Source organism: Thermobia domestica, chromosome 3 (genome assembly GCF_964235325.1).
Source record: "Thermobia domestica chromosome 3, izTheDome1.hap1.1, whole genome shotgun sequence".
NCBI lineage: Eukaryota > Metazoa > Arthropoda > Insecta > Zygentoma > Lepismatidae > Thermobia > Thermobia domestica.
Genome location: NC_137456.1, coordinates 106554245 through 106575803, shown reverse-complemented (window position 1 = coordinate 106575803; position 21559 = coordinate 106554245). Strand labels below are relative to the sequence as shown.

General features: G+C 35.3%; 1 protein-coding gene across 3 annotated transcripts in view; it reads left to right on the top strand.

The window, feature by feature from the left end:
• The first annotated feature begins 5753 nt into the window (after nucleotides 1-5753).
• The window catches only part of LOC145680644 (polyglutamylase complex subunit TTLL1-like), a 90066-nt gene continuing 74260 nt past the window's right edge, over nucleotides 5754-21559 (top strand). For 2 of the 3 annotated variants that reach the window (XM_081751348.1, XM_081751346.1), the window contains exon 1: nucleotides 5754-5901. The gene's annotated coding sequence lies outside the window, so the exon portion shown is untranslated. Of the gene's footprint in view, nucleotides 5902-5937; nucleotides 6049-21559 lie in introns of those variants that run through there. The other variant, XM_081751347.1, reaches the window with a different exon arrangement.

Below are 21559 nucleotides of genomic sequence, written 5' to 3'. Positions count from 1 at the left end.
ATAGGGCAAAGGGAGCTGTCGGAAACCTTCTAACAAAATATTATTATCGTAAAATGTCATAAATAGGGTGAGACGGGAGTAGATAAAATTTTAGTACTTTTTTCTGCATAGGTTAGTACGAAATATTTTTCCTGAGTGGTCACACTGCTCGTGCCACTAGGCAGTTTTTGCCCCTTTGCAGGGCGCACCCACGGGGAGTCCACTTCGTCCAGGCCTCCCCAAAAATTCCTAACTCAACACATATTTCTACACTTTTCAATAAAACTATAACTGTTCAACAGAGAAATGATTGATGAATATTATTCTTACACTTCATACGTATTCTTTCTCATAAAAACAATCTATTTCTACTCTTTTTTTCTGAAAATATAGATGGAAGTATTTTACAATTATTTATCGTTCTTTTCGGGTACAGAATAATACCCATTCAATACTACATATACACAGTGGCTTGCATTATTGGACCCCCTCCCGACAAAAATTTCTCGATGCGCGCTTGCCCGCTTGTCTCTCAGTTTACTTCAGAGATCAGTACATTTACCAGTGGCGGCTGGTGCATTGAATTTTAGGTGGTGCACAATAGATGACCTCTCCTTTTTCATTTTATTATTATTATAAATAATAATAGTTTAATAATAATAATAATTATTATTATTATATTAATATTAATAATAATAATAATAATAACAGTGGCGTATTCACGATTTTGTTTCGGGGGGCTTTGCTAACTTTCAGGGAGGGGGCTTTGCCTGAAAATGTAAAAATTCTGCAAGATATTTCATATACTTTACTATAGTAAGTAAGATTTCGGGGGGGGGGGGGGGCTTAACCACGAAAGCCACCTTAAATACGCCACTGATAGTTATTATCAATAATAATAGCGATTTCTTCATGGCATGCTTCAAGGATCCAATGGAGAAGCTCATTTTGTATGATTTTTTACGTACTCTTGAAAATTATTGCGCTTTCTAAATGACTCTTGAGAGCGCTGTGAAGTTCTACACTGAAATTAATTAATCTACGAAAAACGCCTTGATTTGAAGACGAGTCTGTTTTTCATCATGTCCTCTTAAAGCCAATTCGAAGGTGCCACGAAACCAAATGCAATTGATGATTATATTGAGCTCGTACCTGTTTTGCGTCACTTTTTGATTGTGATTTTCAATGGACCGCCTATAACCAGCATTTATTTGAGCAGCAATATTCACGTTTCTCAACACAGTGAGATCAGAACGTGTCTTATATGACCTGACGATTTTTATTTATTTATTTATTTATTTATTTTTGTCGTGCAGATGCTGGATATCCGCACCTTTTTTTATTCCATGCATCTTCCTCCGCCCCGAACAACAAACAGGGAAAACAAAACAAAGCATTTTTAATTTCACATTCACATAACCACTTATGTTGTTCGTACAAGTTGAGATTAAACTTCCTTGTAAATGTTCGTTTCTGACTTCTAACTACTTGCGTTATATTGAGAGTCAGAATCGGTCTTCCGATGTCTTTCACAAGTAGGTTTGCTTCTGAAGTTCTTTTCGAAAACGGCTAATGCAACAGAGACGTTACAGAATTTATTGCTACTGCATTGCTAGTTCACGTATATCAGGGACAGACACGTAATTATGCAATTACAGCAACAATATTCCAATGAACAACAAAGAGCGGCACACGCAAACATACAACACAACGAAGTCCGCTACCCGCTTTAAAATCTCACTCCTTCTCCAATTAACCCTTTTTCTAAAAACTGCCCTCCAATTTTCTCATTCACCCATGCACACATGAAAAGGAAAACATTGTATCTATGCTGCCAAAATTTCTACTTATTCAGATACGAGTCTATTAAATATCGACACCCTCAACTTATCTTCACTCTTCACGGGGTCGCCTTTACTGTCTTCATAGCTACCTTGACATTACTTGGTTGACAGAACTAATAGTTATGACCAATTGGCAATCTCGCTTTTAGGCAAGGCGCAAGTTCTCTCCCTCTCTCTCTCTCTCTCTGTAGCGACTTGGTTACGGTACGCAACATTGTCACAAAGGAACAGACTATTCCCCTTCAGGCGAGAACCGTGTCAACCAATACTGCAGGGGGAGGGACGGTGGTGAAATTCCAGTTCCAAAGCGTTACGTTTTGGAAAGGCTGTTTTTGTTTGGTAGATTTGTTTGCAAAAGATGTGCAAGCATATGGATCCTTATGAGGCAGTGCATGGCGTGATAACCCCCTCTTACTGCGAAACCCGCGCAATGGCCCAGAAGCTGTTAAATCTGTGGAATTTGGCAAACTATCAAGCAGAAAGCAACTAGCCAGCCCCGTTTCAAACGCACTTGTTTAAGAAAAGATGATGTTGACAATAAAATGAAAAGTGATTTAGCACAAATAAAAAATGAAAGTATTGGAAGGAGGTTTGTACAAACATGCAAACATTAAGAGAAACCGCCACTGACATTTACTCTTATTATAAGAGCTTCTTTATATGGATAAGGAACCTAATAAATCTGCTTTAGTACTCTTCGTATTTTCTCCTTTTATTGAAACTCTGCAGCTATCAGTACTGCGATGGACCAGTTTTCAGAAATCCTTCTTCCCTAACTATATAGAGTTCCGTGATCTGCAGGATCGTATAAAAATATAGTTAGGTTCCTGCAGTTTTGTACACTATCAATGCTGGGCAAAGCTAGACATCGAGTGCAGGAACACCTATGACATGGACCAATAAAATTGATGTTTTTTCCGCACTGAATTCGGATTGTATTTCTTTCCTACATATATCTCTCTATATTGAAAAGTATTTGAAGAAATATTTTAAGGAATATTTTATATCAATGTTTTACATTTATTTTTGAATATAAATATTAAAACCGTATTCTAGTGGAAATCCTCATTTTTATACTTACAAAGCATGTATAGAAGGGTGATCGTTTTATATCCGATCAATTTGTAGACGTTACTGTCAGCTTTACAGTTGAGCCAGAAACCGATGAGTTAGTGCTAATGAAATGCATCCGAAAGTGAACTATTTTTGGGAAGGGTACAGTGCTCTATTGAACAAGATCATGTCAATCTGCTCCATGGGCAACTCGCAACTTCAAGGGACTTTCTTTTTTTCTCTTCATAATGATTTATGGTATTAACATAAAATGTTTCTGGATTGAGTGGGTGGAGTGTCGTATTAGCCAAAGTGAAAATCGTAATCATTTTGAAATTGATTTGCCTGAATACAACTAGAATATTTAGGTAAATTTTTATATTGGCTTTCCTACATTTAACTCATACGCAAACAGTATTTTTGTGTAACTCATTCAAGAAAAATACTAAATGTCTAGGAGACGAATTCTATATCAAAATTGCAATTTTTACATAGTTCTTTGCGGTGGCTTTTCCAATAACAACCTCCAGTGGGTGGAGAGTCTAGAGACACACACAAGAAAGTAGGATAAGCGGCAATAAATAAAAATAAAAGCAAAGCTCAAGAAGACCCAAAAAGAAGTGAGAGGAAGATGGGAACGAAGATTATTTGGAAAGTACTTTCAGAAAGCATTATTTACAAGTATGTTCCTTCAACAAAAATTATCTGAAAATAAAAGTATGTGAAACATTGCTCAACTGAAATGAATAGCTCTATCTTAAAGAAAGAAAAGGTAATTGAACTTCAGCTTCGTTAAGTAGTTTAAAAGAAAGAAATCGATGCACCGGAAAACGCATATTAGAAGCACAGAAACCCCTTAAGTAAGATATTTTTTTTTGGTTGGGATAAAAAAATACATAAATAAAATAAAATATATGAGGAAAGTGAAACTAAGATAAACAAATCTATGCTATCCTAATATTATTTACGTTTATATCCAGGCCAGTATCCACGGAAGATCTAGAGGCCTGGCCCCCTAAATTTTTACTACCCCCTACAATTTTCACGGTAGGCTTGCAAATGAACTACAATATGGTGATGAACTATAATATGGTTGGATCGGCCTCCCTAACTTCTACTAACCCCGTACATCTTTGGGCTGGCTACGGACCTGTTTATACCTAGCATCGCTAATACATCAGCTCGTAGGAGACAGCTCAAGTCCGCAAGGTGTTGTAACTTCATTCTCCTGGAACCTCATTGAAATAAGAACTTCGTGGCTAAGCGGTTAGCGTACGTGCCTTTGATGTGGGAAACCCGGGTTCGATTCGCTGCGGAAGCTCATTTGGTTCGGATTCCAAGTTAATCAGTAAGTCCATGTCCCATATAGCCTCGTTGCTGAAAGAGACGTTAAACCCAAAATCAATTCAACGAGTTCAAATAAAACTATCTCATAGTCACCTATATTATTGTTGATCTGTAGCATAAGAATTATTAATGGCTCTTCTAACACTACTTGTACCCAGAAGGTGAACCACGGTAGGTTAAGGTTTCTAAAAAGATTAATTATGTTGAAATTGAAATGTACCGAAATTAAATTCTTATATATCGAATTATGTTTTTGCTCAAATCAGAATGTACCTACCGAATGAAATATCGCATCGCATACTTAAAAGGGTATTGAATAATTAGAAACACCGCGATGTCATATTGAAAATTGTCAAAGCTCATATCGTCTTATGAGAACCAGAGGAACAGGCTAGAGGACAAAAATAATATTTTCTTAGAAAGATGTGACAAGGAGAACAGATGGTGTTACGTTCAATTTACACCAAGTGGAGCTTTCAAAATTATGTCCAAACATGAAGAAAACTAAACCGCATTTTTGGAGTTACGTGCCTCTGGTTCTCATGCGACGATATATGATACTTATTATCATAAGCTGGAACAAAATCTTTGCATTGCGCTGATACGAATGCATTTGTAATGTGGTCAGTCAAGAATTTCTTTGTGTTAGAAAAAAAAGAAAAACTATATTTTCGCACGTGCACAGGATTCGGCGGTGCTGGTCAATTTCAGGTACACGACATTTTGCAAAAGTTATAGGTAAAATTCAATACTCTACATCGAAAGACACGTTTATAAGAAACAAATTTCTGGAGGCAGCAGAATCAGACAGTATGTAACATAGCTACATTTTATGTTTACAAGTGTAGGGTTACTAGTGTAAAATCATTACAAGTGATACACGACAGTTATAATAGACTAGTTGACTGTATATGAAAGATGACTGTATTAGATCCAACTTTCCGCCGTCAGAGGATTTCTTCGTAATGTATAATAGCTTTCTTTTATGTTTACTAGTGTAGTGTTGCTATATTGAAACCATTACAAGTGCTATACTCGCATCACTGTGAAACTCCACATGCTTTCACCACCTTTGTTTACATCCATACACATCGTCGATAACGTGTGTGCTCTCCTCGGGTGCCCACGAGCGCTAATGTGCGGGCCCACCTGCTTCGCCCTGTTCTGAACCAGTTCGTGCTTTTTAGTTGCCATCTAGCACATGTTGATTTGTGTTTTCCACTGTGATTTATATGTCGTATACAAGATGCTATATTTATACGCAAATCGTGAAGAACAGTAATTTTTTAACAATTATTTCATCTATACTAAATGGGGTAAAGTCGACCATCGCAAATGTTTTGGAGGATAATAAGAGGGAAATTAGTGAAGGAATTATAATTTTTTAACAATTATTTTGAGAAGTGTGCCTTAAATTGACTTATACGAATTCAGCCGAATGGTATTTTCCCTTTCGCGAAAAATCAAGATAAAATTTTTAAGCCATTTTACGAAATCTCTTATATTACTAATAGGTTGTATGCTAACAAATATGGCACTAGCAATTGCAACGGATGGCATCAACATTTTTACCAACTAATATTAACCTCTTTGAAATGGACATTAGAATATTCGAATTTATTTGCTATTTTCTTTTGTGCCTGAGATGGTAGAATAGTTTTGTGTTTAATGGCTAGACGTAAGTAGTGACATATCGAATTTGACTTTGAAACTTTCCGAGTGCAACCATAACATGAATAAACGAAGATTTATCATTCCCCTATCACTTTCGTGTGCTTTCATCCCTGTTAGCTGTAATTCCTTGCAACAGAACCTCTTGAGAAGTGTGAGTTGTAATTTGTATAGAGAACCAGTTTTAAAATTTCATAAAATGTTCACAGGGATATGACATAATAACATTTATTGGGCAATGTTCAGCAGAAGGAGTCCCGCTATTAAAAAAAAAAAATGGTAGTTTCTGTTCACATTAGATTAGTTCCGGTTAGGTTTGGCTAGGTTCGGTCAAGTTAGGTTACTAGGTTTCCGGCATAAGTTTCGAAAAAGTAATAGAATTTCGCTTATTTTTATTAATATTAGGTTAGTTTAATTTAGTTCAGTTTTATTTAGGTTATTTCAGGTTAGTTCAGTAGCGTAGCCAGTATGTGTGTTTTTGGGGGGACCCAAGTGCTGTTATAGGTACATAGAGAAAAATTACAAACGAAAAATATATAAACATAAAATATATATTTAAAAAATTACAAATGTCAAAGTATCAAAGTACATTGTCTAACCTCTTTGGAGGGGTGGCCCCTCTGGACCCCTCTTCCCTACGCCATTGGGTTAGTTTAAGTTAGTTTAGGTTAGATTTTGTTAGGTTATGTTAGGTTCAAGTACTTGCATCTTACATTTCTCTCGTAAATGTACTTTTACGTGCCTATGGACCTCATTTGTTAAACATTTACCCATTTATTATTATATATTTTTGTGAACATTTGTTCTCTATTCATTTTTATACTTCTTTATTTTTGGTTAAATGGCTTAGCTATGGACGAACGAGAAATATAGTTTGAGTTACCTTGGCCTCGTTTTTTCGAAGCTTTTTTCGCGGGAAAAGGTATAATTCATTGCACTCTATACAATAACAGCACATTCAAGTAGCTTCTGGAATCGACAGCGGACAATGTTTAGCAGAATGGGTCCAGTTATTTTTTCTAACAAATGTTACAATTTCGGTACTTTCTGTTCACATTAGGTTAGTTTAGGTTGGGTTAGTTTAGTTTCGGTTAGGTTAGGTTACTTTATGTTAGATTATATTAGTGTATGGATCTAGCATAATTTCCGAGCAAATGATAGAATTTTGCTTATTTCTATTAATATTAGGTTAGTTTAGGTTAGATTTGGTTAGGTTATGTTAGGTCTAAGTACTTGCATCTTCCATTTCTCCCGTAAATTTTGTATTTTTTACATACTTCTGGACCCCGATTGTTAAACATTTACCTTGACGACTTCAAGATCAAATTAAGGGACAAAAGTAAAATAATTCTCGCCTTTAATAGAGACCAGAGCCGTAGAACAGTAATCAAACACAAAACAGACACACAATGTGTAATTCACACGACTTGGGGGAAACGGGAGAACCATTAGAAAAAACCACACACACGATGTTTATTCACCTCAAAATTTACTTGGCGCGGGCTGGAATTGGACCAAGGATCCCATCCATTAGAGGTAAGCGCTATACCACTTACTTCTTCTTGCTTTTTTTATTAAACAAGATTTTTACGACTAACTTACAAAACAATATGTTGTACATGTTACAGTGAATTAAATATTTCAAGAGAATATTCGAATGTTAAGACTGACTAAAAATAGAATGAGTATGGACTATTCCATCATTAAGTTAATTATTCATCTAAAACAACAAGAACATTTCCGAAGTTCTTTTAATTTACGTTGAGAGGAAAATTTCGTTTTTCTTTGAAAACATGATATTTGTAACTGACAGTTATATGTATATTCTTTGTTTGTCAAAATATATTCTATTGTAATTCCGCAAAGCCAGATCACCGTATTCTCTGGTGCTTGGGGTCCCGGGTTCGATCCCAGCCCCCGCCAAGTGAACTTTGTGGTGGACAAACACCGTGTGCGTGGGTTTTCTCGGGGTTCTCCCGTTTCCTCCCACTTTCTTCATTCCACAATTTCATTCATCACTCATCATCACCGTCTCCTTTAGACTAACCGGCGTAACTGTGGGACGTACAACTCAAAGCTTTCATTTCATTTCCAAACCACCGTATTTTGTTTTGTGATGGAAAATATTTAAACTCTGGAAATATCATAAAGTTGACCAAAATGTTTGAATAGTGCAACTAAAAATGTTTGGATAGTCCAAACTCTTTCCTCTAAGCAGAATTTACGGTCTTCCTAGTCACGGCACTGAACTTTTTTTTTTTTTTTTTTTTAGATGATTTGAGTGATCACATTCCAGTTGTAAGTAATCATTTCATGTATGGACGACTCCAAAAGTGCATTCCCACCTGTAATTTTCCCTTTCCTGCAATCGTAGACAACCCAAAAAGAGGGTCGTTGGGGTGGTTGAGAACTAAAAAGGCGTTGAACCAAACCTCAAGTTAGTTACAAATGTATCAGTTTGGCAAACTGCAAATAAGGGAATAAGATAAATTGTTAAGAATGACGAAATGATTACTTACAACTGGAATGTGGTCAATCAAATCATCTAAGTTCAGTGCCATAACTAGGAAGACCGTAAATTCTGCTCAGAGGAAAGAGTCCAAATTGTTAATAAATATTTAGCTGCTAATATTTGGTTCTATGGCCAACTCTTGCCCTTACAATTACGTTGCAGTAGGCAACTAGAGAATACACTCTATTGGTTTTTGTGGAAAGGATCCATCTTTAAAATTCTTATGTATGTAGTAACACAATCCAAATCTAATAGAGGATTGAATTTAGTCCTTGCTAATATTAATTGTAAGCCTCTCTATTTCATGAAATGGTTCTACATTCTTCATTCGGGCAAATCGTTATTTGTGTAAATATGGAGCTTATACTGATTAGAGAAAACAAAGACTGTTTGTGTAAAACACGGATAAGAACTAGATATAAGAGGAAAGCAGTTTCTCTCCTTTTCAAAAAATTCTCGTAAAAAAGAAAAAGTTATATAATGTAAAGGTTTAATATAAAAGCCTAAAGCCTAACAGCACAAACATAAACATTCACACGAAACGGAAAGAGAGACAAACACAGAATAAGGGACACTAGTGGCGTAGCAGACTTGCGGACATGCAAGGTAAAGATGGGATCCTAGTTGTAAACCCAATTGTTAATAATAATAATAATAATAATAATAATAATAATAATAATAATAATAATTATCAAGATGGCGCCAACTAACGACACGTGTGGTCTGTGTCGTAAGCCATTTTTTGGAAAACAATTAATTCTATCATGTTGTCTATGCAACAATAGATATCATGTAAAGAACTGTCTCAAATTTGGACGTGTTGAATACGAAATGTATTCGGAAAAAGGCATTTCAACATATAAATGTCAAAACTGCATAAGGCAACGAGACGACAACACGGCAGTTACTCCTACATTGAGGAAGCACGTAAGTTCCATAGACACTGATCAAATAGACAATTATGGTGGTGATTCTAGTGATGATGAAGTTTTAGAACATGAGGAAAATAAATCCTCAAATACTATTTGTTCAAATAACAACTCAAAAGGTGTTTCATGCTGTAGTGTAGTGAATGAAAAGTTAGACCATGTAATATCTATATTACAGGAAATAAGTGACAAGTATGAGGCATTGAAAGCTGAATTAATTTCTGTAAAGGAAGAAAACATCAAATTAAACGAATTAGTGAAAGCAAGTAGTGAGAACAGAGTTAAGACATTTGCAGAAGTTGTAAATAGTCCATCCACACCTGACCGTGTTATAGTGCAAGGGTGCTCGAATGAAAACAATGTCAAGGTCAATGAAGCGAACGACATGCCATATGAGCGAGTTGCAAAAAATGTAAACAATAGTGACTGGAAGGTTGTAAGCCAACGCTCCAGGCGTATTAATCCAGCAAAACAGCCAGGAATCGTAACAAATCATGAATCACGCGAACCTATAAGAAGCTCAAATCTAATGCAGGGAAGAAGTGCTAGTGATAAACTAAAGGTAAACAAAAAACCACCTCGTGTATCCGCAGTGTTTGTGACTCGACTTGATCCTAGTGTTTCGTGTGATGAGCTTAGTGCATTTATTAAAGATAGTGCAAACATTGAGGTCGTAAAGTGTGCCAAATTAAAAACAAAACACAACAGTTATTCATCCTTTTACGTTAGTGTACATGAAAAACATTTTGATACTGTGTGCAATTCAGACATGTGGCCTGAAGGAGTATTGTTTACAAGGTTCATGGGACGTTTGAAGGATGAAATAGGGGTACCCACGTCGGCAAGCGATCGGAATGGAAAAGAGCAACAACAGGTAACTAATACATAATCAATGCATACGAGATATTTACAACTATACTATCAAAATTCTAATGGTTTGAACACAAAAGAAAAAGAATTTACAGATGAAATAAACTGTGAGAACTATGATTTTTATTGTATAACAGAAACGTGGTATAAAAAGGACAACTGTTATCTTTCTCAAATCTCTAGAAACTACAGTGTGATACGAAAAGATAGAAATCTAACCCTCACAAATAAGTCTAAAGGTGGAGGGTGTTTACTCTTAATAAAAAATGAATATTGTTATGAAATCCTTAATCCCCCTGACGAATCCTTAGACATTATTATAGCAAAAATTTTAATTCCTGACAGTACCCCATTGATTTTATGTTTAGTTTATTTCCCTCCTGACGTGTTACTTCAAGATTTTAGTAACTACTGTGATTGGCTATGTTCTTTTGTATTGACGAAAGATTTTAATGTAATTATATTAGGAGATTTTAACGCAGGAGGCATAGATTGGATTTCAGGTAACATAACAACTGATAATTATTATTCGAAGAAAAAAGCAGAAAAAATATTTGAATTAAGCAATATTTTAAATTTAAACCAGAAAAATAAGTCATATGACCATAGTAATCCGGGAAGAGTATTAGATTTGTTGCTAACAAATTTGGATAACAGTTCTATGTATTTTGACATCCCACCACTGACTAAAGTCGATCGCTTCCATCCCCCATTCATGTTTGAGTGGAAAATTATAGATAGTGGCAAATATTGTCCCGTTCCTCAGTACGATACATATAATTTCAAACAAGCAAATTTCCTAGGTATTTATAAGGGCATTAGAGAAATTGACTTAATAAATAATTGCAGTAACAGTGTTAATGAAATCACTGACCATTTATATAATTTAATTTATTCTGTATTTAACGAGCATGTACCTAAGAAGTCAATTGGTTGTAAACAAAAATATAAGGATCCATGGATGACGCGAGAATTGAAAGCACTAATAAACAAAAAAAAAAAAACTAAATATTTTGTTAAAGCCAAAAGAACAAATGATGACGTATGGTATCAGAGATATTCAGACCTAAGGAAACTTGTGAAAAAGAAATACATTGAAGCAAGAAAATCTTATTATTCAGATTTAGAAAATAGTATTTATAAGAACAGCTCATATTTTTGGAACGTTTTTAAAAAGTCTGACTGTAAACAAGTACCGAAGCAAATAAACTGTAATGGTATGCTAATTCAAGACACTGTCGAAATTGCTGAGGCATTTAAGAGTGCATTTTATGAAGCTTTTAACTTAGAAGTAGGTCAAGAGGTATTGCCTGAGAATATCGTTAGTAATAGTGCTCTAATCGGAATTCCTACCGTTACTGATTTAGATGTAATGGAAGCAATTAAACTAATTAAACCGAACACTACTCCAGGTCCAGATAATATTCCTTATTATGTAATAAAAGCTTGTGCAACTGAACTTTCAACTAGTTTGGCAAATATATTTAACGTTTCATTACGTACAGGTGTATATCCTTCAATGTGGAAGCAAGTATATGTTGTTCCGGTGTATAAATCAGGTGATAGACAGATTGCAAGCAACTACAGGCCAATAACTCTTGTCAATGCATTCTCGAAGATATTTGAACAAATTGTCCATAAACACATATATTTTAATGTAAGAAATATCTTAAATGAGTCTCAACATGGTTTTTATAAGGGCAAGTCAATTGTAACAAATCTAATTCATTTTACAGACTTTACCTATAACGCACTGAAAAATAAATTGCAAGTCGATGTAATATACATAGATATATCAAAAGCTTTTGACTCTGTCAGTCATAAGTATCTCATTAGCAAGTTATCAAATATTGGTTTGTCACCTTTGTACATTCGCTGGTTTGAAAGCTATCTGTCAAACAGAACTTACGAAGTTAAAATCGGACCTGTACATTCTAGTGTAGGCTATGTAAAAAACGGAATACCACAAGGGTCGCCCTTGGGCCCTCTCTTATTTTCTTTATTTTTAAATGACCTGACAGAAAAAATAAAATACTCTAAAATTCTCCTATATGCTGACGATATGAAGTTGTTCAGATTAGTCAACAATGAGTTCGATAATTATTTACTGCAACAAGACTTAAATGCAGTAAACACGTGGTGTAGAAATAATTTTCTAAAAATTAATGATAAGAAAACAAAATTTATGACATACACCAATAAAACTCAATATTATGTCAGTAAATATGAGGTCAATGCTGTACAAATTGAGAAAGTAAGCATTATTAAAGACCTAGGTATTACATTTGACAGTCAGTTAAAGTTTTCTAATCATATAAATTGTATTGTACAAGGTGCCAGAAGGATAATAGGTTTTATTTTTAAACAGTGGCCTGTATTTCAAAGAGATAAAACGTATGTATTTCTATATAAATTACTTGTAAGACCAAAATTAGAATTTGGTTCGGTAATTTGGAACAGCATTTCTAAAACTTTGACAAACAAGATTGAATCTGTGCAAAAATGTTTTATTCGACTTCTATGTTTTAAAATGAAAATGAGCTATTACTCACATAGTTATGAATATTGGACTGATTATTGGGGTTTAGAAAGCCTTATGAATAGACGAAAAAATTTCGACAGAGTATGCATGCAAAAAATACTAGATAACATTTATATCAGTGAATATTGTTTACAAAACATAGGTTTTAAAGTACCAAATCATAGCATAAGAAATACCATGATTTTAGTTCCTCTGAATTGGAAATGTGAAATTTTAAAAAGACATATTCTTTAAGCTCATTTTAGACTTATTGTATCAAACAATGTGAAAGTTTTATGTGATCTGACTGGCAGTTTTTAATCAATGACGTTTAGAAACATTAAGCCAAATGTAATTTTATGACTGCTGTTCTTAGCTTTTTGTTGTTTTAGATGGATGGAAAACTTAATAAGTTTTACTGCGTTGACAAGGAATTATTTCTGCTTAGCTGACTTTTAGCTACATTGTGTTTTATATTAGTACCCTTCTTTTTATTGTTTTCTTTCTTATTATTTATTTTTAGTAGTATTATTATGCCATCACATACTCTGATACCAAGTGCTGTATTTTTGCCAAAAGCTGTTCGCGGCACTAAAATAAAGATTATTATTATTATTATTATTATTATTATTATTATTATTATTATTATTATTATTATTATTATTATTATTATTATTATTATTAAAATTCGTTTGCTTTCAAAATCTCTGAGTCTGCTTAAGAGCATGTCTCCCTAGAGCTGTCATGTGTGAACTTTTTGTCAATGAGCGGTCCCAAAGTCCAAAAGAGACGGAAATCTCCGTGAGAGAAAAACAAAAGAATTTTCTTACGATAAATTCTATACTAAAGTTCGAAAACTTGCTTTCGACAGTTGCTTTTATGTTTCTGTTTTTCGGGAACAAAAAGTTTCGCCAGCTAAGAAATTACAGTATATAATCTTGCAAGCTTGCAAGTGGAATTATTTTCATTGCAATTTGTGCTATTGCAGGTTTCAAATGATAAGCGGCATGCCCTTGAGTTGGCTTCACGTGGCGTCCAATTGGCTTTGAGCGGTGTTGACAATTCCCGACAAGCAGTCCTGCACGCTGATTTCTCGCGCTACTGTGAATCTTGACAATACCAGAGGCGCTTATTAGAAATATTGTATTAGCACATCAACTGCTCACTTTACGAAGTAGAGAAAAGAATTACGAACATATACGTGAAAACTACATCTTTTTATGTCAACTGGTTGTTATGATACACGCTTTTAAAGGTTTCCATATAAAACAATTAGTAACACGAGCGATGAATCCCGCGTCTAATTTCCAGTGGATTTTTCTTCAATTTGGAAATAGAACTCAACTTTTATTATAGAATAATCATGGGTGTAACCAGCAGGTTGTTCTAGGGGAACATTACTTTCAGGGGGAGGAAAGCTTTTCACACATTTAAAAGAGAACAAATGATCTCTTTCAGAATATGAAAGCATTTTAACTCACCATACATACTATACACATTAGGGTGGAGCAAAAAAAAAAAAATTTTCTAAATGTGAATTTGGATAGGGGGCAAAATTTGCATCATATCATAATACTTTACCATAGAAAATTTCAGCTCTCTGAAATAATTTTTAGCCGGGGCGCAAGGGGCCTTATGTTTGCGATTTTGTAAATCAATTTCCATTTACTATGTAACCATTTGGCAGATCTTCGCTGGAAATAGACTGTAAGTTTTAGTGTAGATAGAGTGCAAAAGATGCATCCTGTATCTGTAGATAACAACAAGAACCTTTAATTCACTAAACTTATTTTTAGCCGGGGCCAATGGCCCTGAAATTTGGTAATAATTAGATGAAAAGTGATCAACTATAAGCAGTTTGCTAGTTTGTCATAAAGAAGTTTTAGTTTTTTGCTATTTAGTAACAGTATTTTTCTGGTATAATGAACTTGTTGGCAGTATTAAGTATAATAGTTGGCAATATAATAGTTTGGTGGGTGGAGATAAGAGGGTACAGAACGAAATCAGGGCGCGCGCTCGTGCAGGTGCTAAAGTCTCGTGCAACTGTTTGGCAGCCCGACGATTGCTATTAGTGTGTTGTACGAGTGCTCGGGACACGTGTCTGGTTAGCGGTCGCGTTGCTACGTTAGTGATTTGTTTTGCACTTTTGTAGTTACTGATGGGTTTATTATCTACCACTGTATTAAGACTAACATCTGGTGTTTTTGTTTTGTGCTATAAAGAAAAAGGAAGATGGCAAAATCAGCAGAAGAGAAGTTTCGTAGTGCCAAAGGTCGCGACTGGATAATGCTTCCAACTTATAAAGACGTTATGGCATGTTATTTATTTACGCTTCAGCAGCTGAATGGGGGCGGAAGTAAAGAACCAGCAGAGAATTTGATTTCCAGGAAGGTAGCAGAAAAGGTGGAAGACATTTGGTGACGTATCTCAATTCCTGTGGTTTCGCTCGGCCGTGTATCAATAGTGATCAACAGTTACCACAGGAAACTGAAAAATATTTTTAAAATTGGCAGTATAAAAGAGGTAGCATGAAAGAAGTAAATTACAAGAATTGAAGAAGCAGGGCAATAAACCGTTTGATATAGCAGCTTGCAAGTGTTTAGATTTCACACTGTGTTGTTGTACAGAACACTCAAAATGCCTAAATTGGAGAGTGTTTTATCAGACCAAAGGATAAGTAGAAAAATGGTAATCGGTAGTATTGATGTTACTTGGACAAAGAAAAGAGAAGAAAGGAAAGCCAAAAAGCAACTTGCGGTCAAACTTTCAATCAAAACACTACCAGTTACATTATCGAATTTTCAGACTTCTCGTCATCTTGGGAAACGAGAAAGAAAGGCAATAAAGAACACGCTGAAGCTGGAGGAGATCCTGTTTTTAGTTGGAAGTATCCTTTGAGGAAGACAAGAAAGCAATCGCAGATTGGATGCACGCAAATGAGAAAATCCCTCCCATCATTAGCAAAGGTGAAGGAGAAAACCGGTGTGACTGGAAGAAAAATTACAGCAATTGCTAATGCAGTTTTGGAAGATTTAAATATTGTAAGTCCAGAGCAGCTGCAAAACATAATTGATAGAAGTAAAATAGAAAGAGAGGTTGCGAAAAATCGTAAAAGTGTAAGAACTAAAGAGACTGTTAATAAAGTGAAATCTCGTGCCATCTATTTTGATGGGAAGAAAGACCAAACACTCGTGATATCCGGAAGCCACAGAGATATGGAAATGGAATAACATTATTGTATCCTTGAAAAACCGGGTAACAAATTTCTCGGCCATGCCTCTTTGACCGGATGAGCATCAGCAAAGAATATTGCTAGTTCCATCTGCTGCGAATTACAAGAAAATAATGTGGACTTATCAGATATGGTAACTATCGGCTGCGATGGTACTAATACTAATGCTGGGTCAAAAGAATGATGATTATAGTGCTCGAAAACCATTTAGAGAGGCCTTTGCAGTGGTGCATACGTTTATTGCATATCATTGAACTACTACTTCGTCACTTATTGAAAGAAATCGATGATATAACTACTGATACTTTGTCTGGTCTATTGGTAGATCATTGGTGAATTGTGAAACAAATCCACTGTGCAGCTTCGGAAAGATTTCTTCAGTATTCCCTACATACCTAAACGTGCATCACCTCAGTTATGATCAAAGATATTTGTATGAAATATGTCAATCTGTCATAAGAGGAGGCTGTGATAAAAACCTAGCAGATAAGAAACGTAGGAAACTTGCGCATGCTCGTTGGTTAACAATGTCTTGTAGACTTTCGCGTCTATATATATCAACGCCAAGTGGTTCAGCATAAAACTGAAACCTCTTGCCAAATACGGAGCTAAACATTTGTTCTTGACCATAAGACTTACGCGATGTTTCCAAGAACCATACAAGACTTCTGTCAATAAAGTAATTTCCAGAAATGCATTCAATGCGAATACTGAAAATATTCTTATTGCCATGATTGGTGACTACAGATCAGCTACGCGAATCCTTGCTGCCGATATAATCCTCCAATCCAGAAAAGAATGTAAATGTTGTGAAATTCGTACCTTCCAAGTGCCAGTATTAAACTTCGAGGCTAGTAATTACACAAAAATGATAAACTAAAATGGGTGTAACAACAGAACCGCCAATACTGACTTATATCACAGGTGACAAATTGCGAGAAATTTGTTCTTGAGAAAGTACAAGTGTTGAAATTCCTGAGTTTCCATGTTATACGCAAGCAGAGGAAAGATTAATAAAAATACTTAGTGAAGGATCTTCGTCAGTATGTGGGCCACGAGAGATTTCTTTATTCGTTCCAAATTTGACTTAAGAAAATACATGACTACTTTTCAGATAAAGTCGCGTATTTTGCTTGAAGACGTGAATTAAATTTATGAAACACTCAATCTAATATTGGTGGGCGAGTGGGATGGAACTCGACGGCAGCCACCTCCACGTGGTGAGTTCTGGGTTGATGTAGCCTGTAACACAGAATATGAACTTCGATAGCTTTAGAAATTCACCTGGACACGACAACGAATCTTAACACCTTCAAATTACACTCTCCTTCAAGCGAAGAGCTGCCTAATAATTACACAAATGAACAATAATGTGTATTTATTTACAAAATCTATCAAACTTAAGGCCCTGCTAAAGAATATTTTAGAGAATTGAAATTTTCGGTGGTAAAGTACTACAATATGATGCAACTTTTGCCCTATATCCGAATTAGAATTTAAAAAAAAATAAAAATTATGGCTCTTTTCACTCATTTATAAAATCTATCAAATTTACGGCCCATTGCGCTCCGGCTAAAAATTATTTTAAAGAATTGAAATTTTGCATGGTAAAGTACTACGATATGATGCAACTTTTGCCTCCTATCTAAAATCGAATTTCGAAAAAATAATTTTTGGCCCCTTTTTCACTCCACCCTAATACACATGTTATATTTTCACGATGCTACCTTATCAAAAGACGGATCTTGACAGTACTGAAGTTGGAAACCGGATTGTAGATGAATCAATAAACTATTCATAAGAAAACAAATGCTGTTTATAGCAGTCTGTTTATCTGACTTGTATTTATATGGGTTAAAATAGTAAAGGGGAAAAAAAAACTCGAAAAAATATCAACTCAGATATTATTATGCAATAATCTAGTAGTGAGTTCATACGGTGTGCGCCCAGTTAGGGAAATGAGAATATAAAGCATATGATTAATTTTAGTTGTTTTAATTAGGTGCAGAAACCGTATTGATGATGTTTGATTTTTTTTTTAATTTTCATATTTTATTATAAACGTCCCTCATTTGTATTAACTATTAAATAAGTTTATTAAACATATACCAGACGAACCTCATTTTGGAATTGGAAATAGTTTGGAAAGACAGGGCCCCCTTTTCCCCGTGGCTACACGCCTTTGGAATCTGGTTCATTATATATATATATATATATATATATATATATATATATATGCCTAACATCGTAAGAACAAAGTATGGGAAGTTCGTAATATTGTTTTGAAATTTACTTTGCTATAAATTCTTCCTTATTCGACAGAAAAAACGCAGTATGTTTTGTTTACTTTTTTTCCTTCACGTTTCACTACCTTACATATATGCGACCACTTATTCCCTCTCTCTTCCTCCAGCAGGGATTCAAAAGCACCAGGCGTCTGAATGGTGTCGTAAATTATCGTAACCCAAAACAAACTCGATCATATGGACTTGCTTAGGAATCAGACGGATTATTTTTGTGTGACCTAGACCAAGCCCAAGAGTGTTATTTGTTATGAAAACTGAGAAGGAATCAAAGGGGCTAGTTGTGTATGTGTAGGAACGTAACTTCTCTTCTAGCACAAACAGAATTCATCAGTGTTTGGGTTACTTTCTTTCGTGGTAGTTCGCTTGTTCTCCAAAATTATAGTTGACATTGTCTTTAAGCAAACCGAGATGAGTGCGGAGTTTTCTTTAAAAAAAAGTGCTACGAAATCAGGCTCGAAGAATTATTTTTTGTGTTTACAATTTATTTTATTTTATTTTATTTTATTTTATTTTATTTTATTTTTAGCCCATGATAATAAATTTACAAGACAGATTCAGACAATGACGAAATATTAACTGACATAGACGATAGTGAAAGTAGTGTTGAAGACGAGTGTTTAGCATATCCACCGGAAAAGTTAATAGGTAAGTAATTTAATTGCTACATATACTTCTAGGATGCACAGTCAAAATTCTTGAGTTTGCTAGTGTAGTATATTTACATTGCGAATAATGTTGCCAAAGTATGTGTCATAATCTCAACTGGTGGAAGAGCGAGAAGGGAAAGGGGATTCCGTGATCTCTCTCTCGCCAAAACACAGTGATTCTTAACATACTTTAGCCAAAATTCTAAAGTCCCTTCGTTAGGAGCTCATTTTTCGTAGTAATTATTACTGCTAATGTTCAGTACCAGTAATAGTTTATGTTCTTGCGTATGTTTTTTTTCTTTTCCTTATTTTAAAAATATATCCAAATAAATGCCACCATAGTTACTCTTATTTTCAATGTAAACGCCATTTACAATTAAAAAAGAACAAAAATTTAAATTACCGACGTAGCCGCAAAAAGTAAAAAACGAAAATGGAAGTAGGGGTTCGAATCCATACTCATGAATATCAGAAGTATTACAATTACCTGCTTGAAACCGCTTGGCCACAATGATAACGCTTAATAGCATTCAATTTATTCAAGTTCCGTACTGCCCTTATTAAAGCAAGTTTATGTGGATTTTTCTTTCCTTTTCCAGAGAAGCTGAACATGTGCACCGGACCTTTATGTTTAGGTTATACTTTGTAAATAAGTTTTGAAAAGTGTCCCATTTTCAGCTCTGGAATATGTACAGGCGCAAAAAGGAGAGTATTCATCTCTCTCTCTCTATTCATCTTTATCTCTTATTGATTCCTTCTCTCTCTCTTACGCACACACGCTCCCCTTGCTTTTACGGACCCTCCTCCCCCAAGGTTTGGTGCTGATTGCCACGGGTGCTAACTGCCACAGCCAATTATTGGTGCTGATTGCCACGACTGACGCTGATTCCAAATATCAAGGCGCTGACTGCCACGATGGCGTGCTGACTGCTACAAGCCTGGGAGAAAGTGTATTTGCAAAGGGGGGAATTAATCCCTCGTACTAAATTTGCTAATCATCACAAATTTAGTATGGGAGATTAATTTAGTAATCATCACAACAAATCTATGTGGCATCCTGTAATTACAAAGTTGCTCACTAAGTGGAACGACATACGCTCGGATGTTTATAAAGTTTTTTTTTGTTATATGTGCAATTTGCACATTTCGTTGTTTAAATTAATTGTTTTATTGTATTATTTGATGGATCAATATTATAAAGTAAAATAGTGTGTATTTATTCACCCTAATAACGTTTTTTATAATCAAAGGAAGATCTATTTAAAACAATGCTAGAACAGCTCTTGGCATAAAGCAGAACAATTCTATGTCTAAAGAACTAGATTATCCGGAGGATCATGTTCGCTTCGAAGACGGAACTTCCTTTCTGCAGTACGATACATTGGAACAAGATAAACGGATTTTATGGTTTGGATATGATGGTCTGAAGCCAGCGCTGACAAAGAAAGTTCGAGAGAAAGCACTCGTCTGCAGAGAAACTAAGCATGCCATTTTGAAGGGCCAATTCATGCTGATCACAACAGGTAGTAAAATTCCTGTACAGTTGAGAACTATTCGAGATTTTCAGCTTGGAAGTTTATATGAGAAAATGAGTGGATGCACATTTAAACGCCTTAAGTATTGTCTCCCATGGCGAAGCCTGATGGTTTGAAGTTGCTTCTGCTTGATCACTGGGATCCATTCACAGACAAATTGTCCATTACAAGCTGCATGACGGATGGCAAAGACGTAATGGTTGAGAAAATACCAAGGAACTGCACCCGACCGTTTGATGTGTTTGGATTCCGACCAATCAAAGATTATGGTAGGAGATTTATACATAGTATGAAACTTCTTCACCCGGATGTTAGGATGTACCAACGAAAGAATCAATTACAGTTCGTGTCCATACGAATCAGTTCCGATACATTGGATTGCTTCAGTTTTCTTTCCACATGGCAGGTTACGAACAAATTATAGGCCTATTCCTTTCGAATCACTTGTCGAATTTGCTTTTTGCTTTGGTTCTGCGAACTGTTCCCTTGACGGATGCAACTCAATATCATATATATTTAAAACGTTCCTAGTACAAGGAAGTCTTTTGCCTGCATCATTTCTTCATACAACAGAAGAACATCAGTGATCAATTTTCATCTCTAACCTATCATTATTGTGAACAATATAATGACTAATTGTATCTAACAAACCCGTTAGTTATTGCAAAAGTTTTTTTCTGTTACTTCCGATAGCTTTCGATTCGTATGTCAATATTCGTTGCTAATTTTGTTGTACTTAACGCGATTAAATGCGCAATCCTCATTTTCTCATATAAATATCCAAGTTGAATACCTCGAACAGTTCTCAACCGTATAAGATTTTTATTAACTTGTTGTAATCAGCATGAATTAGGGCTTCAAATGGCATGTTTAGTTTCTCTGCAGGCGAGTGCTTTCTCACGAACTTCCCTAGTGGGGGACAGCCAGCAGTGTTATTTTGATGGAACTTTCAAGAGCTGCTCGAAACAATTTGCGCAGCTGAACACAGTTCATGCTGACATAGGGAGTTCAAATGAGAACACATAAATCGTACCAATTTTGTACGCAACGCTCCCTGCCAAAACTGAAAGTACAGGCAGAGACCTGTTTACGTTTGTTAGGAGTTGGTCGGAA